General features: G+C 39.6%; 2 long non-coding RNA genes across 3 annotated transcripts in view; both read right to left on the bottom strand.

Annotated features, from left to right (window-relative positions):
• LOC104851045 overlaps positions 1-9,887 on the bottom strand; it is a 19,063-nt gene extending 9,176 nt beyond the window's left edge. Inside the window, exons 1-2 of the long non-coding RNA XR_777137.2 lie at positions 9,814-9,887; positions 3,814-3,925 (exon numbers count right to left, since the gene is read on the bottom strand). This is a non-coding gene — a long non-coding RNA (uncharacterized LOC104851045). The remainder of the gene's footprint in view (positions 1-3,813; positions 3,926-9,813) is intronic.
• Positions 9,888-11,912: 2,025 nt separating this feature from the next.
• The window catches only part of LOC104851046, a 13,787-nt gene continuing 8,589 nt past the window's right edge, over positions 11,913-17,110 (bottom strand). For both annotated transcript variants that reach the window (XR_777139.2, XR_777138.2), the window contains one exon: positions 11,913-12,135. This is a non-coding gene — a long non-coding RNA (uncharacterized LOC104851046). The remainder of the gene's footprint in view (positions 12,136-17,110) is intronic.

The following is a 17,110-nucleotide window of genomic DNA, read 5'->3' on the forward strand; positions in this document are numbered from 1 at the left end:
CCTTTTTTTTTTTTTTTTTTTTGATAGTCTCATTAAATTGCTCAGGTGTCTCAATCTGGTTATCTTCCTGCATCAGCCTTCCTTAGTGATGGGATCACAGGTATGCAATACCACACTCAGCAGGCACTAGCTGAAATGTGAAAAGAGATTGTGACTGCTGCCTTCTGACTGGGAGGAAATAAGAGCAGAGGGCCAGAGAGCAGGACCTGAAAATGGAAATTTAGAAAATAACGGCAAACAATCACAGCAGAAAAGCTAGTGAGCAAAAAACAACCAAATCTTAAAAATTCTCACCTTCTTAGAGAAAGTTTAACTTTGCAAGAATGGCTGGGGCAGGTCAAGTCATCACTATGCTCGCCCTATGTGAGGCCTATGTCCCTATTCTGCGCAACTTCCATGCTGAGGCATCTTCTGAAGCTCTGATTGCTTATAAGATCTGGATCCCTGGGCAAGGAAATCTATACAGTCATGGCAGCCATGCCTCCAGATCTAATGCCTAGGCAATAGAAACAAGTTCCATGACATCCAGGCAAGGTGGTCAAATCCTGCTGGAAAATCTTGGGTGATCACAGAGCAGGAAGTTCAAGGGCAAAATGTAATCAGTGGGTCCTATGTAAGTGCCATGATAGTCCCACCCTTACCTCCCTTCACACTACACTAATTACTATCTTTGGAATAAAAGTCTGTATATAATGTCTGACCAAAGCAGCAAGAGAGCACTGGCGCAGGCAAATTCTGTCCCTCCCTGTGGTTTCATGTCCCTCCCTACCCCATGGGACTGTGCTGCTGCTATCACATCTGCCTACTTGGCCGATAAGCATTACTTCAGAGGCTCAGTGTCCCCAGATGGCAATGACCACCTACCCACTACAGTCCAGAGCAACTACCTGGGCAAACCTGAAGGCTCATGCCATGCTCAGAGAGAGTATTTCCTATCATCTGAATGCCAGACAGCCCAAACCTCTGACTAGACAGTCAGCAGGCAAGCTGAAACAGAGAGCTATTAGGGTCACCCCACCTAGGGTCTAAAGGCCACATACTTTACTGCCATCTTGACCATGAACCATCAAAAGAGATCCCTGCACATCTGTTAGGATGGCTAAAATTTTAAAAGTATGGATGTTACTGAATATTGGCAAGACTGTTTTTTAAAAACCCGATATCTCTCATACAATGCTGGTGGGAATGTAAAATGGTACAGCCACTCTTTTTAATAATGTGACAGTTTCTTATAAAGTCAAACATGTTCTTACCTTACTATCCCGCAGCCTCACTCATGAGTATTTATACAAATTTATGCTCACATAATAACCTGTACATGAATGCTTATGGCAGCTTTGTAACATCTAAAAACTGGAAACTAGACAAAAGTCCTTCAGTAAGTGAATGGATAACAAATTTTGGTACATCCACATCTTGGAATACTAACTGGGAGAAATCACAATAGCTTTTTACTGAGTGAAAGAAAGCCAATCTCAAAGGGTTCATACTGTATAGGATATTTTCAAAGCGACCAAACTGTAGTGATAGAGAACAGATCGGTGATTGCCAAAGGTCAGGGTCGGGGTCAGGGGAGGGCTGTGACCTTAAAGAGGTGACACAGGAACTTGTCCTGTGAAATAGTCTGTGTTCTGGCTATCCTTGTGCTTCTCCAATTTGTAGATGTAAAAACATTTCATAGAACCGTAGAGACACAGAGTGCCTGTAAAAGCTGCTGGAATCAGAAGCCCGGTACCTGAGTTTATAGGGTTGTGCCAATGTCCCCTTCTTGGTTTAAGCAATGGACTAAGTTTGTAAGACATCACTGAGGGAAACTGGATAAAGTATATACTATACTTATTATACTATTTTTGTACCTCCTTTGACTCTTTATAAAAAATATATTTAAAAGCAACATTCAAAAGTTTTGAAATTTTAAAAAAATAACTATTTAAAAAGTGGAGGATATTCCCCACTTTGCCACCTTCCGTGGTTAGGCCTCTGCAGCATCGTGGTGACTTTGGCCTCACCCTCTGCTGTTCCAAGACAGTTCACCTCTGAGGGAATCACAGCTTGGGCGTTGCAGTACTGAGTGTGAACGTGGCCCCTCTCTCTTCCCAGCAACCGTAACTTCAAAGCAAGGTAAAGACCCGGAGATCTAAGAAACAATCTTACAGTGAAAATCAAGGACAAATTGTCCTCACCTCTGCACAGTAATTTTGTCTCTAGAATGACTCTTTCTCTGCTCTGCTCTTCATACAGATTATTCTCTTCACCTTTGCCAAGTGGCCGGACTTTAATGGAGGGAGATTAACCCTTCCTTGCTCCCTTTCAGTCTCATTCATTGGAGGGCTTTCTTTTAACAACACCGCTCTCTCTGGGCCGTGTGCCACAGCTGAATGCTACAGAGACGGCTGGCTTCCCTTTGAAGCATTTGCACCTCTGTCAAACACCATTTTACCAGACTTGGCCCTGGAAATTCGGTTTTGATGTTTATCATGCACTGCCTGGATTTGCGCTATGAAATTGCACAAGGACATAGGCACATTAGTCAAGGGGGGCTCACAGCACTCACCACCTCCAGAGCCCCATCTAAATGAAACTAGTTACTCCCCGCTCTGCAGAGGGGTCCCCAGCATCACCTAGGAGGCTGAAGCTCTGTGGCCTCCTGTCAGATGTGACAATACAGTCACTACAAGCTACTTTTCCTCCAGAGCTGGTCTCAGCCCCCAGTTTTCTGCCATGCCTTATTTACTTGGGGATTCATTTTAAGAAACCAGTAAGAAGGACAGAGATCATTTCCAGGACCAGTAGTGAGTTGGCCATCAGGACAGTATGCTAGAAGCTGAATTGTTACATTTTCATACGTGTTGGTGAATCTCTTAGTTTTGTACCTTTTGGTTTCAAAACCATACTGAATCACGGAAAATGAAACTTGCAACTTATTTTTAGCTGTTCATGCTAACTCATGAGATGTTTCTTTGCAAACCAAACAGAATACAGGCAACTTTAGCTGGCTAAACTTAGTCTGATTGACTAAATATAGTAATCAAACCTGGTTCCCTGAAACTTCTTAAGTGATGCTGGTCCCAGGTGAGTTTTAGCCAATATTTACTATTTTGCTTAAAATTATTTCTAGTTGAGCTTTTTAAAAATTATGTATACTATTATTCTGAGCAGAATTGGTAAATACATTATAAACCCAGTACACTGGTATCTATTCATATTTGTCAATCTATTACCATTAAGTACCTAAATGAAAGTTCAGAATTTTTAAAAATATTTGGGCCAGTGTATGGACTTAAAAAGAGAATGTCAGAAATTTAGGAATATAGCTGCTATCCTGATCGCAGAGGTCTTTCAACCTTCCTTCTCCCTCAAAGACAGGATGTAGATGGCATTCTCTAAAGCATCATCCCCACCCCATAATTCTGTGACCAAGGGCCCAGGAAATGTTGAGGGACATTTGGAAGGCAGTGGTAGTGTTTTATCAAACCACTCTTATTTCCATGCCCCTTTCCCTGTTCAAGGAAGGACAGGTTTATACAAAGCACTGTGGTCTGCTCGCAGGTCAAATGTGGCTCCCCTTAGTAAACCAGTGATGGACCCCCAGAGCCATTCCTTACCTCACAGAGCAAGTTCTCCAGTTTTAGGAAGTGACTTCATGACTCAAAGCTGAAGATGACAGTGGTAGTGATAGAAGTAGAGAAAAGACTGCCGTGACTGGTGGTAGGAGCCAAGAGCAGACTCTCAACGAGCCCCTCCATTGCATGAGACAAAAACACCAGTGCCATGGGAAACAAAGGTAGATAATTCAACACAACAAAAACTTACTGTGCTTTTTTGTTTAGTCCAGAGGAAGTGAAGACTCACAGAGGTTTGTTAAACTGCTCTGGCTGAGAAGAAGTGAATGGTTGTGGCTTTTCTCAGCTGCAGAATTATTTATCTGAGAGAAGAGACAGCAAAAATAAATTTGTTCTTGGGCTGAGTCTGGGAATATTTGCTGCCCAAGGTGGAGAAAGATACAAGGAGAGAATTGTACTCTCAAATGAGATAGATTTTATGGAACCATAAAAATTCTTCCTTCACCTGCATTTACATCCCCACCTCCCTTTTCCAACCCAGTTGCCAATCCTTCTAGAAAGAAAAATCTCAGCTTTCTTGCTGAATATGTATTTTGCCAACCAAAGTCTAGAAGACCTGTGGTTTTACTTGTTTTCAGTTTGGTGCTTGGCAGTCATCATGACAGCAAATGAGCATGTGAGTAGGGATGGTGTAGGAATGCTCTTGGTCCCCGTAAGCTCTCCAGCTCATTTTTGATGCCATATTTCAAATGCATTGAGAAAGGCAAGCAGGAACTACAACATTCAGTTTCTCAAGCTGAAATGGTGACATCTATAATAGTGATACTTGAGGATATTCCCATGGGAGTACCTGAGTTGTCAACCACAGCCTCCCTTGCAGCCTGTCATTTATCACTTTTTCTTTGTTGAAAATCACATGATTTCCCTCTTCCAGTTCTTCTCCGCATGGTAAACCACAGTCTGGTCCCCAGTTCTTACCACCCTTTCCCAAATCTCTCACCGATGCTAATGGATGAAAGTGAGAGTGAGGTATAAGAACGGGGGAAGATTTTCTGGAGTGGAAACTCCTCGAGCTTGTCTGTTCACCCAACTCTTCAATCTACTGCCTCTTGAGTACTGAGCCCACAATAATCCCAGGAAGGGTAGAACTAGTTGATTAGAAAAATCCCCTTTAAGAGCCATCTGGCTGACATATAACATCACTGTCAATGAAGGGAGATAGTCAAGTAGCCACAAACACCAGCAGGAAGGATACTTGGAGTCTAGCTCTTGTCCCACCCAATCTAGCAAGCAAACTGCGCTGAATTTTTGACAATCATAAACTTACAGAGCTGGAAAGGAAAAACAAACAGAAGTGAACATGTACAGTCATTCACTAAAATAATGTACTTAAAACACCAGACTTGGTTAAGGAAAATCTCGTACCCAAAGTCGGGCTTTTAAAGCATTCACTTTGGGATAGGGTTTTGGCTCAGTGGTACAGCACTTACCTGTGCACCATCCTGGGTTCAATCCTCGGTTACTACAATAAGTCAATCAATAATCTATTTTTAAATTATTTGGGGAGAAGAAACTCACAATTCCCACTTAGACTATCTGTTCACAAGAAAACATACAGTTAATCAATTGAAACCAGGCTGATTTTAACTGTTACACTGATTTTTAATTTAATGGATAATTTAGAACAGGCAAGCAACTTAAAACAAATTTACTCACAAATGCTGAATAAATTAGGTATAGAAGGAAACAAGCTGTAATTTTTAATGCAGTGAGAAGGTAATCTCACTTTTCAAGGGTGTCATCTTCTTGTTTTTCTTTTTCTTTTTTTTTTTCTTACTGTTTTTATGAGACAAGGTCTCTCACCATGTAGTTCAGGCTGGCCTTGAACTCACTATGTAACTCAGGCTGGCCTCAAACTTGTGGTAATTCTCCTGCCTCAGCCTCTAGACAGCTGGGATCATAGATGTGCACCACCACACCTGGGTTAAGGTTGTGATCTTGGGCAGAGAACTAGATTTCTCTCAGCTTCAGTCTCCTCTTCTGTACTATGGAAAAAGTGGACTTCACTGGGTGAAATCTTGGCTTATGTGGAAATGTAAGCCTTTTCCTCTTACCTTGCCTCATAAAATATTTCCAAATTATGACAGATCTCCCTCCAAAATCATTAATGTGCTTTCTACCCTTAACTTCCTACGATAGCCTGAGTGATTCCTCCTCTTTTATTCTGTCTTTTCCTCCTGCTTGGCCTGGCTGGCCTTTCTCCAGTTGGTGGCATCCTAGGTATCCACAATTCCCAGTGCCTGGTTTATATAAAAAGTAGTGATCTTGGATCCAAGGAGCCAGGGTCTCCTGTTATAGGTGTCTACACAAATAGAAGATTACTGATGTTAGGAGTGGAGGGTGGATTTGGAGGATGTCTCATTACTTTAGGTTTGGTGAGAAGATAGAGACTTTGCGATCAGTTGCACTTAGACTTGAATCCCAGCTCTACTGTTTACTGTGTGACTAATAATCTTTATTAGTCCCTCACCTAAAAATGATTATAATTAATACCCACCTTATAGGATTATTGGGTTAGAATTAAATAATATTGAGCACATACCCACCTTGTAGTATTATTGGGTTAGAATTAAATAATATTCAGCATGTAGTCAGATCTCCAGGGATAATAGCTTTTACAGATTTTTAGCTCTGGTCAACATAGAAATGAAAAGTTTCTGCCCAGATATCTAGGCAAGATGTAGCTGTTTAAAGCATGGTTACTTTCCCAAAAATTTCAGCCAAAATAACATCCAAAGTCATTTGTAGTCATTGATAAATAATCATATTGTTTTTAGGACATACAAACAGATATAATAATCAATGTCATAAAAATATTCTAAGCTTTTTAAATTCTAAGAATTTAAATAAAAGTATCATATTTGACCAGCTGTATTAGGTGTAAAAGGAAACCAGCTGTAATTTTGAATGCAGTGAATGGCATAAAGAAATGTGCAGACAAACCCACATGTTTATAAACCAAGGATTCCTCTGGGACTCAGTGCTCTGGCTTTTTTTTTTTTTTTTTTTTTAATGTAGTAGAGCCAAGCTTTGTTCATGCTTGGATTATATACTTTGTATAAGCCATGCAATTTAACTTTAACCCACAGGACTGGAGATAAAATTAGCTTAGCCTACAGAACGAGAAGACCATGAGCAAGTAAGAATGTTCATCAAAATGAAAGATTCGACCCTCACTGCTGTCTAGTGCTGTCCTTTAGCTTGCTCTTGCCAGATGATTTTGGGTACCTTGTGTTTGACTGGTCAAAATGGGAGAAATAGGCTAAAATTCTCATTGTGGGAAATGAATTTGTCTTTGAAGTTGATGTCTGTATGTGTACCCTGCAGAAACTGAGGCACACACAACTTTTAAAAATCATGAGTGAGCACATATATTTGCCACTTGTAATCATGACAAAGTTTAAGTCATTCAGGCGTGAGTATTCTTTTTTTCAAATACAAAACAGGATTTTCTAGCTGAGATCATCTGCCTAAACAAGATCGTTCCTCTGAATATTTTCCAGCTATATTTCATATTTGTTTAACCCAAACAGGCTTGGTAAACACATCACATTTGCTCATAAGTGCTCTGGAACATCACAAAATAAACCAATGCATGGTTCCCATCTCATTTTGATGGAAGGTACAAAGAACCCCATGTGGGGAGATTGGACACTCTTTGCCCTGGCACCTGTTTGCTAGCACCAGTAGGGGACCTGACCACATCCTTCTCTATATCACACTATTCAGTCATCTCCAGGGAACCCAATATAGATTACTGTTATCATCACTGTCATTTTTTATCCCAGACAGAGGAGGCAATGACTTAGTTCTATGTGGTCAGAGGTGGTTCCATATTATATATTATAATAATATAATAATTATAGTATAATATATTCCATATTATATATATGATTCCATATTCTATATATATATTTTTTGCCTACATAATAATAATTTGTGAATATTTAACATGAATGCCTAGCTTTCAGATGTCATTAATGGGGACTTGCTCAACTGATATTGAATGTCAAATACCTAGATGTTTGGGCCAGGGGCTTAGCTCAGTGGTTCTGCCACCGCCTCATGAGTGCAAGGTCCTGAGTTCAATCTCTCATACCAAAAAAAAAAAAAAAATTAGATGTTTGCTTCAACCTCCTCCAACCCCATTTGAAGGACCTTGCTTTATACATAAGCGACTGCATATGCTCAACCCCCATAGTAAAGGAGGAATTGGCCTAAGGACACACCATTCTAATTTTCTGTCACTGTCAATGTTAACCAGAGTCCATAGAGCAATGGTTTGGGGGTGGGGAAGATGGCTCCACCATTGGTGTTAGAACAGGAGCTACTGTTTTCTTCAGAACCACATTTATTCCTGAGTAGCTGTGAGGGAGAGATGTGCTCCACAGAGAAAAGGACTTGCTATGAACCAGGTATGACCCATGATCTGGACAACTCAACTCAGTGACTGCAGTGCCCAGGTCAGAGGTAGGCAGGGTACTTTCCGCACATTCAGCGAAAAATCACTTCTGTTCTGTGAAAGGAGATGAAATGTGAGCTACAAACAAAAGATCCAGTGGTGAAACCTAGTACATATGTTAAGATTGCTCAAATATATTTTCTCCCTTAAAATTTTTCTGGAGAATTTAAAAATTTTGCTAACTTGATTATTTCCAGCCATTTTATAGAAGGTAGAGGCACTGGAAAACTAGAAATCCCAGAAAATATTAATTAATTTTTGCGTGTGTTAAAATTAATAGCCATTAGCATAGTCAGTGATGCGATAGGCAATTCAAGACTTTGGGAGGAATAAGAAGTCAAAAATGTAAATGTTTTATACGCAAATCAGTCTCATTTTATAAAAGTGTTGGCTTATATCCAGGTTGTAAGGATGGGGTGGTATGATTTCTTTGTAGATAAAAAAAAAATAGTAGAAGGAAAAAGAATTTCTTCTATTTCCTTAAAATAAATAACTTCTTATTTTATAAAGCATGGTAAATGAAATGCTTTTGATACTGGCTTGTATTTGCCAGTAGTATCTGGAGAAAATTTTTCTAGCAAGCTACACTGTTTTCTTCTTTGGGGACATGGTGATACTGGTTTTGTAGCAAAATAGTATTTGCTTATTAGGCATTTCTTTAAAATCCTGAATAAGCAGCTCTTTCAACAGTTTTTGTTCCACACGTTAAACATTTCATTGCAATTTAAGCTTCAGTTTAGTGTGTGTGTGTGTGTGTGTGTGTGTGTGTCTGTGTGTGTGTGTGTGTGTGTTGACAGGAATGAAAGGGGTGTGTATAAGAATTCTTAAAGGTTTTTTATTTTAAAAATTAATTCCCCACAATTATGTATTAGAGTCTCTGCAGAAAGTGATTCCTATTTAGTACATACGGCCAAGCTAGATCCCATCAATCTTGAGCCGTGGGGGTAGGGAAATGGTATTGAAGAAGACATGAAATTTGGTGTTTGAGTAGATGAGATTTAATTTTCGGGAAACATTTCACTCTTAAAATGGATAGCAACCCAGTGTCAGCCCTGACCTCCTGATGTCAATGTCATCGTGCAAGCATAGCTAAAATAAGCCTCAAAGTAAAACAAAGAAACATTGCCTCCCAGCACAACACGATTTCTTCTCCTACAGTACGTTCTGTCTATAGCCTCTTGCTATTCCTATAAATGGATTGTTACCTTTAAATTTAACCTTTGAAGGGGGAGGGAGAAGAAAATTCATTTTGCATTTTTTTCCATGTTCTGTACATGTACAGTATGCTGCTTTAAATCTGAGTATTATTTAGGTCAGCAGCCTAAAGATAGCTTTTTTGTTCATGACAGCTATTTATCCAAAAGAACTCAGCATCAGTCTGTTTTTCTGCACTAATTTTATTCTGCCCCTAATTTTAAGAAATTCCATTCATAATCTTAATACGATTCTGTCTGAGGCGGTATCTGCATTCTGTACTGCAGATACATTTAGCAGGATACATTTACGCTGCTTGTGGTTAAAGGTTATAGAACGGATACAGACAGCTGAGCATGCATTCTTCTACAAGCCTCTTGGCACCATTTAGGATTTTGAAAAATAATCTAGAAAGGCTATACCCTTTATCAGAATTACTCTTTATTTTGCAATAGCTAACAGTTTTGATTTTTGTTGTTAGCAATTCTATGAAATTAACAGTCTATAAAAATGCATCCCGGACCAGATACATACTGTATTGAAAGCTTTCTTCAAGAAGAGGATATGACAGTATTCAGACTGCAGCATATTTTCTTCCTTAGCAAAAGGACTGTATCTCGGAAGCAGGAGGACACATTCATTGTGCAGCAGCTCTGCTCAAGTGTATGAAATGCGTTCTACTGTCTGGTTGCAGAATTTGGAGTTTGCTAAGCAGTGTTTAGTGATTGGGCTCATCTTGCATCACCAGTTGATGACATTTTTCTTTGTTCCCTCCTACCCAGTTGAACCAAGACTCTGAGGCTGATATGCAATGTCACTTACAACATTAATCAGATACTGCATTTAAGGTGAGCTGTCCCTTGCCTCCTCCTTTCCTGGTGCTCGTGTGCTGCATGCATTGCGTATCTTGCTTCTGTGAGCCTAAGATGGCAGGCAGGATTAGCCGTGCTTGTGCTGTGTGTGCATGCTGTGTATAGAATTCATTACACGTTGCCTAGTATTTCAGATGTGAGTATGTAAATGCTCTGTATGCCATATCATCCGGTAGCGAAGACTTGTTTTTGCCTCATTACAGCCATAGATATTTCAACATTACCTTTCATTTCCGATTCATTTGCTTCTGGGTGTTTGCTTTTCATCACATTCAAAATGCGATTTTACTTTTTTTTTTAAACAAAGCCCAATAAGCCCCACAAAACCCTAAAACCAAAAACAACAACAAAACTCTGCTACCAGATGGTGTCTCCCCTTTCTTCCTGCATTTGCTGTCTTTTAAATAATGTATGTTGTATTGTTAATTAATGTGAATATCAAATTAAACACTTGAAACTTACGTGTTTACTATGCAGGTGGGAGGCAAGGTGGAATCTATTTTTAATTCTTATGCACTCCATCATGTGCAAGCAACTTCAGTTCTCAAATTTGTATTTTCACTGCTGGTATCAGTGGTTTGATTTTCAGCAAATGTGACAGTGGCCTTTGCAGTGGTCAGCTCTGAGCTTTGAACTCTCAGAGGAGCAAGGGAAAAAAATTCAACACACAGCTTCAGAAAAACCTTGGATGAGAAACTTCTTTTTTCAATCCTGTTTTCCTATTGATAAATTCAGTTCTTGGGATCACAGTGCATTCAAGCTGTTCTGCGTATGATTTTTGGTGTGTGTGACAATTGCATCTAAAACTTGTGAGCAAGAAGACGGAGAAATCAGTTTGTCTCCATCGCCTTACATAAAAATGGCTGTCTTGTCATGCTAGCATTGCATTGAGTGATACATACAGGTAGGTTGAAATTTGCATGCTTTATAGATTTTTTAAAGCCATGTAGTAAGAGCATTAGATGGATTAAAATGTGAGCTTTTAAATAGAAAATAAGATACTTGTAGTCTTTGGGGGTATTAAATTGGATAGCCTTTCCTATTCAGATACTATACAAATATATAGCTTTTATAAACTTATAAAATGATTCTGCTTTAAGAGTATGATGATTCCTTTTTGTAAAAATCAGTTATATGATAGGTGTGGCGCCATTAGACAACAAAAGAATTTTTTGAAAAGTCTGATGATTCAGCTTTATTTTAGCTTGAAACTAAAAATAAATGAGTTTCTAGAGGTAATTTCAAATAATCTTAATAAGAAATATTTAAAATATTTAAATTTTAAGAAGCGGTCTTTTACCGTTATAAGAAAGATGAAAATAAAAACTTATATGCTTCCAAAATCAATCTCAGGTAATATACAGGGGTAAATACATTATTGGTATATATATATACATATGTAATTTGGGGGAGATGAGGAGTTACTATTTTTAAAGGGGGAAACATTAAACATAAATGGCCCTGTTAGAAAAATAGAGCTTCAATAAATGAAATGAAGCACCTCAAATGGTTCATTGCAGACCATACAGTTGTGGTTCTGTAAGTTCCAAATTCTGACATTTTTCATAATAATTTCCTGAGCTCTTTCCTTTGAACTTAACTTCTCAAATGTATTTTAGTTTAAAATTAACACTGGGCCAGAACCTGTTTCCTTGGTAACCAAGCCGTATTTTAAAATGCAATAATAACAGATATGCAAAAGAATATCTTTAAGAAGAATACAAATGTTTATTGAAAAATCTGCAGTTCTGTTTCCTCTCATATAGATTCTGAACAGTTTTAGACGTTTTAAAAATGCGGTCTTCAAGCCTTAAAAATTAAGCCATATTTCTAAATATATAAAGAAAGCTTGCAGAGGAACAGCTTTTTTCTCCCTCTGTGCTCAGTACTTTCAAAATTAAGGTTTTCTTTTAATTGCTCCAGAATGCAGGTCAAGGTTTGGGTTCAGAAGTGTAGTTTCATTATCACGAGCTCATCAGCGCCTCTGAAAGAAAAGATATTTTAGAAATTCTGAGAATTAGAAAATGATTATGCTCCTGTTTTCCCCCATCCTTCCATTGGTAACCTCTGAGCTCTAGGTAGAAATAGACCCAAACCCAAGCCTGCCCCCCCAATGACAAGTACACATTGAGCTTGTACAGTAGGGTCTTTGTAGTTGTGTTAGAGGAAGATGTTACTAAACCTAAAACCTCCCAGAGCTTTGCTACAATGTGAAGAACACTGAGGTTGAGAACCATCTGTATAAATAGTTGCTTTATTCTAGCAGTTTTTCTAATATTCTACAGCACTGTCTGTACAATCAAACCTTTTATATGCCAGAAGGGTGATTGTTGTTGTCATTGGTGTATTGTTTTGAGGCCAACTACAGTATTTTTGCTTGGAATCTTTCTCTGACTCAATTATATTAGAACATGATTCATCTCATAGTGATTTTGTGCTCAGGGCTTGCCGTGAAACATTCATCCTGCAACGTCTTTATTTATTTATTTATTTGGACTGTTCGGGAGCCATTTTCCTTCTTTCCTATGACTTAAAATGACTAAATATATTTTGAATGCAGTGTCCATCAGATTGTAAACTGAAGGGAAATGTGGGAAACCTGTTTCAGTATTGCCATTTATTTTAGTAGCATTAGCACCAACAGTTGCAATAGGATCAGGCTAATTGTCATTCGCTCTTGAGCAAATAGGTCTGCATTTGTAATTAAAACACTATTGCTATTCAGAAAGATTACTACCACAGTGTCTTCTGTTTTAATAGGCCAGGGCAAATTAATCATTTTTAACCCATTTGAATCTTAATTATAAAATTGGAAGAATACAATGCAATTTTTTACCATAAAAAATGAATATCTGATAGATTTCAACATTCATAGAATATCAATCCTTTTGTTTTTTAACTCAAGCACAGTTAGGTCTTGTAAATTTTCATACCTAATGATTTTTTTAATGGCATTGTTTATTTATGTTGTTCTTAGTTGTGCCTAAGAGACTTTTTAAATATGATTTAAGGTACCAGAAAGCCAAATAAGACAATAAGACTGTGGGGAAGTGTATTGTGCCTTTGTCATTCTAATAAATAGATCAGTGAATGGAAGCATAATTATTATTTATTACTTTATTATGTTTCGCCTAATGCTTTGCCTTCATATTTCGCAGTAATGTTTATAAGGCACAAAGCTTTTCTAAACTTATCCATTTACAATTATTATTGGATTTCCTAGATTAGCTGAAAATGTTTCCTGACAACTGAGGATGGCACTTACCCCTCTCATTGTTTAAAAGACTGTGATTAACTTATTTGCACTTTTTGGCTAAGGTGTTTATACTGGGCAGGCTAGAGCAGGTGCTACAGGAAGAAACTGCAAACAACTGCTTTGTTCTCACCAAATGAAATGAGCCAATGTGTGGTTTTCTGCCTGAATGATTTACAGTATAAAATTCTCAACTCTTCCCCCCCACTTTGGAAGATATGAAATGCTTTTCCTAGCTTTAATTCAGTGAGAATGCAAGATTGCATCTCTTGCTTCTACAGTGATGTGATCTACTTCAGCCATTTCAGTGGATTCCCCTGTCAGATCATGACTTAGAGCCTCTTTACTGCATAGGATGTGAGAAATATCTAGAAAAGGATCACACCTTCCTCTTTAGTACTAAATCATGCTAAGTCTTTGAATTCCTGATAACCACATGACTCATTACATACAGTTCCAAGGGGAACACTATTCTTAACATCTTTCTTGGTAATTAAACATTCAGCACACTTACTAAGCGCCTACTATCTACAGTCACATTCCAGAAACTAGAAATACAATAATGAACAAGATAGTCCCAAGCATGCTTCTCATGGGCCTGACTATAGTATGTATAGCAGAGCAGGCAATGGGGGAAGGAGGTAAAAATAAATATGCAAACAAATAGCTAAAGAAGACAGGTGCAAAGAAGAAAAAGAAAAACAAAAAGAAAGGGTGATGGATTGTGAGGAAGAGAGCCACTTTAGAATGGGTGGTCGGAGAAAACCTTCTTGGGGCAATGGTGCTTGACAGGAGATGAGTGAGAAGGATCCAGCCAGGTGAAGACCTGACAGAGGCCTCCCCCAGTGGAGTGCTTAGGCTCAAGCTGCAAAATTCCCCTTCACAGTATACGTGTCACTCTTTCAAAGCCAGGTCTGCCAACTTCTCAGTTGAGTCTCCAGCAGTGATAGCATGGCCCAGGCCCGCTGGGAGTCTGGTACCAATGAAGTTACTACCTTTGTCCCAGTCACCACTCTGAAACTACCTCAGAAGTTGCAGTGGAAGTTGGGACATTGCAGTCCTAGGTGGTGATGAAATCCAGGCACAGATTCAGTGCCAACCCAAGAAAGGCCTCTCAGAGCAAGGAAATTTCTGGGAAGCTTTTTCCTTTGTTTTTCCTAAGAACTCCAGAATTTAAGCTCATAACAAAATGTTGAGGTAGCTATTAATTTTTTTTTCAAAGGCACAGTGGCTAAAGGGTCTGTCTTATCTTACCAAGAGGTTGCCTGGGTGGGTGGTCTGCTGGGGATTAAGTCCAAGGCCTTTCCATTGAGCTACATCCCCAGCCCTTGTCACTGCTTATTTTGAGACAGGGTCTTGATGAGTCCTTAAGATGCCCAAGGTGGGCTTTAGCTTGCAATCCTCCTGCCTCCATCTCTCAGTGTTCGGATTGCAGGTGTGCGCCACCACATCAAGCCAACAGGTTATCTTTGTTATAGACAATTCATGAAGATGTTTCAGATTTCAGTAAAACGTTTCAGCTCTGCAGACATCTTTCCTGTTTTTTATTTTATTTTATTTTTTTTAAGGTCTTATTGCTCAGGGTGATTTTTCTCTGTCATAGCAAATAGTGCTAAGAAGACTCTTTAGAGCCTTTCAGGTTAGTCTCCTGATGAAACCCAGAGAACAAGGAATGTGTTTGCCCTACAACTTAGAAATTACAAGGTTCTTCAGAGCCTTCTGCACATTCCAGAAGCACTTCCTAAAACTGATTCGTAATTTAGCATACTTTGCTCAGCGCAGTGAAGGTGGCCTGGCTGGCTCCTTATACTTCATTTGGGTTTTTGAGACACATCTCACTACATGAAACCAAATTTCTTCTGGTCCTGTGCAGAAGAGTATTGCCCATCGTGGGGGAGGGGACTTCAACAATTCAGCTCGCTTCTTGGAGCATTTACTGTATGACAGACACAACTTTAAACCAGGCAGAATAGAATATGACATGGCCCCTATGGAACTCTGTCCAGGTTCCCACATGAAGCCAGAGCATGATCTACACAGACACAGTTGTGTATCCTCTCTGGTGTATAAAGAAATGAATGGCATGCTGTTCTCTTAGTGGCCTTGTTCCTGTTCCCTGGAGTCCAGCCTTTGGTTTTGGGACAGCTCAGCTGATGGCAAGGACAATTCTTTATTTGGACTTTGTCTCTTGCTCTTATCACCTTCCCAAGATGTCTTGGCTCCTAATAAGCTACCATATGTCTGGCTGCCCTTCTCCAAGCTGGTCTGCCTGCATGCCAGGTGACCTCGGTAACCGTTGCCACTTTTGCATTCATGAGCAGATGCTAAGTTGAGAAGCCCTTGAATACAAAAATTTGAATTTGTGATGCCAACAAGATGCTTTTGCTTTTTTACCTTCCCTGGCTGTCAGTGGGGGTCTCCTGGCTGACTATTCTGTAGAAAGCTTTCTAGGCTGCAGGTAAATCAGAGACCAGTTGCCGAATCACTTGTCTTTGTTAGGTGATCCCAGCATGCCACTGACCAGAAAATTGCTCTTCTGATCTTTCAACTGATTTTGCATTTTTTCTTTAATGGCTTCCTCGCTTCTGTGGATATTTCTTCTTGAGACCAGCACTTGTGTCTACACTCACTGTTCAGCCTACAGAGGGAGTTTGTTTTCTGGTCTGGCTTTGTTTTTAAAATGCCAGTTTAAATATTCCTTCTGCATTCATGAAAGTCAGTAGAGGCTTTCATTATTTGCTTTACACAATAAAATAACCCCCTTCCTTACCCCAGAGTCATTGCTACCAACTGGTTATTTTGAAATTTCCTTTTGCATACTAAAATCTCCTACCCAGTCTGAGGCCTTGCTCTAATTAAGGCCTCATGGTCCTGCCCACCTTCCCCAGTGCAGAGCATGACGCAGAGTGCCTGCCCTGAGGGCCTTACAAACCAGTGAGACAGAAAACAAAAGCCACCAGCTGAGAATGTGGTTAAATCTCAGAAGGGCAGGGCCCTCGTAATTTTTTCCCCTTTTTTCTAGTTTCTTGAGCTGAGAAAGGGAAAAGGAAGCAAAGGGAGGAACTATACCCGGAAAAGATTCTCTAAGTAGGCAGGATATTGGGGAAACCATGTGGAAGAAAATGGGGAGATGCTGCATACTGGAAAGGGTGGCAAGGGGGTGGGGGGGTGCGGAAGATAGGAAAGAGGGAACAAAGGGGCAGTCAGGAGGCAGCTGGGGTGAACAAAAGGAGATGCTGCTTTGCTGGACCCCGTAGCCAGAAGTGCAGGGTGCAAGGGACAAAGTGGACAGGGATTGCAATTAGAAAAGAAGACTGGGAGAACGCCTAAATGCAGGCTGCAGGCTGGCTGAGAAAGGCTGGGTGCTACATGTGATGTTCCATCTGGCTTCAGTCAGAATGTTGGTCTTGTGGCTTAATTGCCTATTGTGCATCGCCTACTGATTGATGTCCTCAAAGGTGATTTATCCAGAGCCTTACAAAGTTTCCAGTTCCATTTCAAGGCTCTGTTCTACATGCTGAGAATGCCAAAACACCCCTCCCCGCCTCTGCCCATTTAGGAGTTGTTCTATTCAATCTGAATTAAACTTTAAATAAATTAAGCAGACCATTTATGTGTGCTGTGACCAAGCTTTTGGTCTTCTACAAAGCACTGACTGAAGATCTATCCAAAATATTTCCTGTAAGCAGATTTGAGAAACTTCTTT

The sequence above is a fragment of the Fukomys damarensis genome, unplaced genomic scaffold (genome assembly GCF_012274545.1).
Source record: "Fukomys damarensis isolate Sample0158 unplaced genomic scaffold, DMR_v1.0_HiC HiC_scaffold_37, whole genome shotgun sequence".
Lineage (NCBI taxonomy): Eukaryota > Metazoa > Chordata > Mammalia > Rodentia > Bathyergidae > Fukomys > Fukomys damarensis.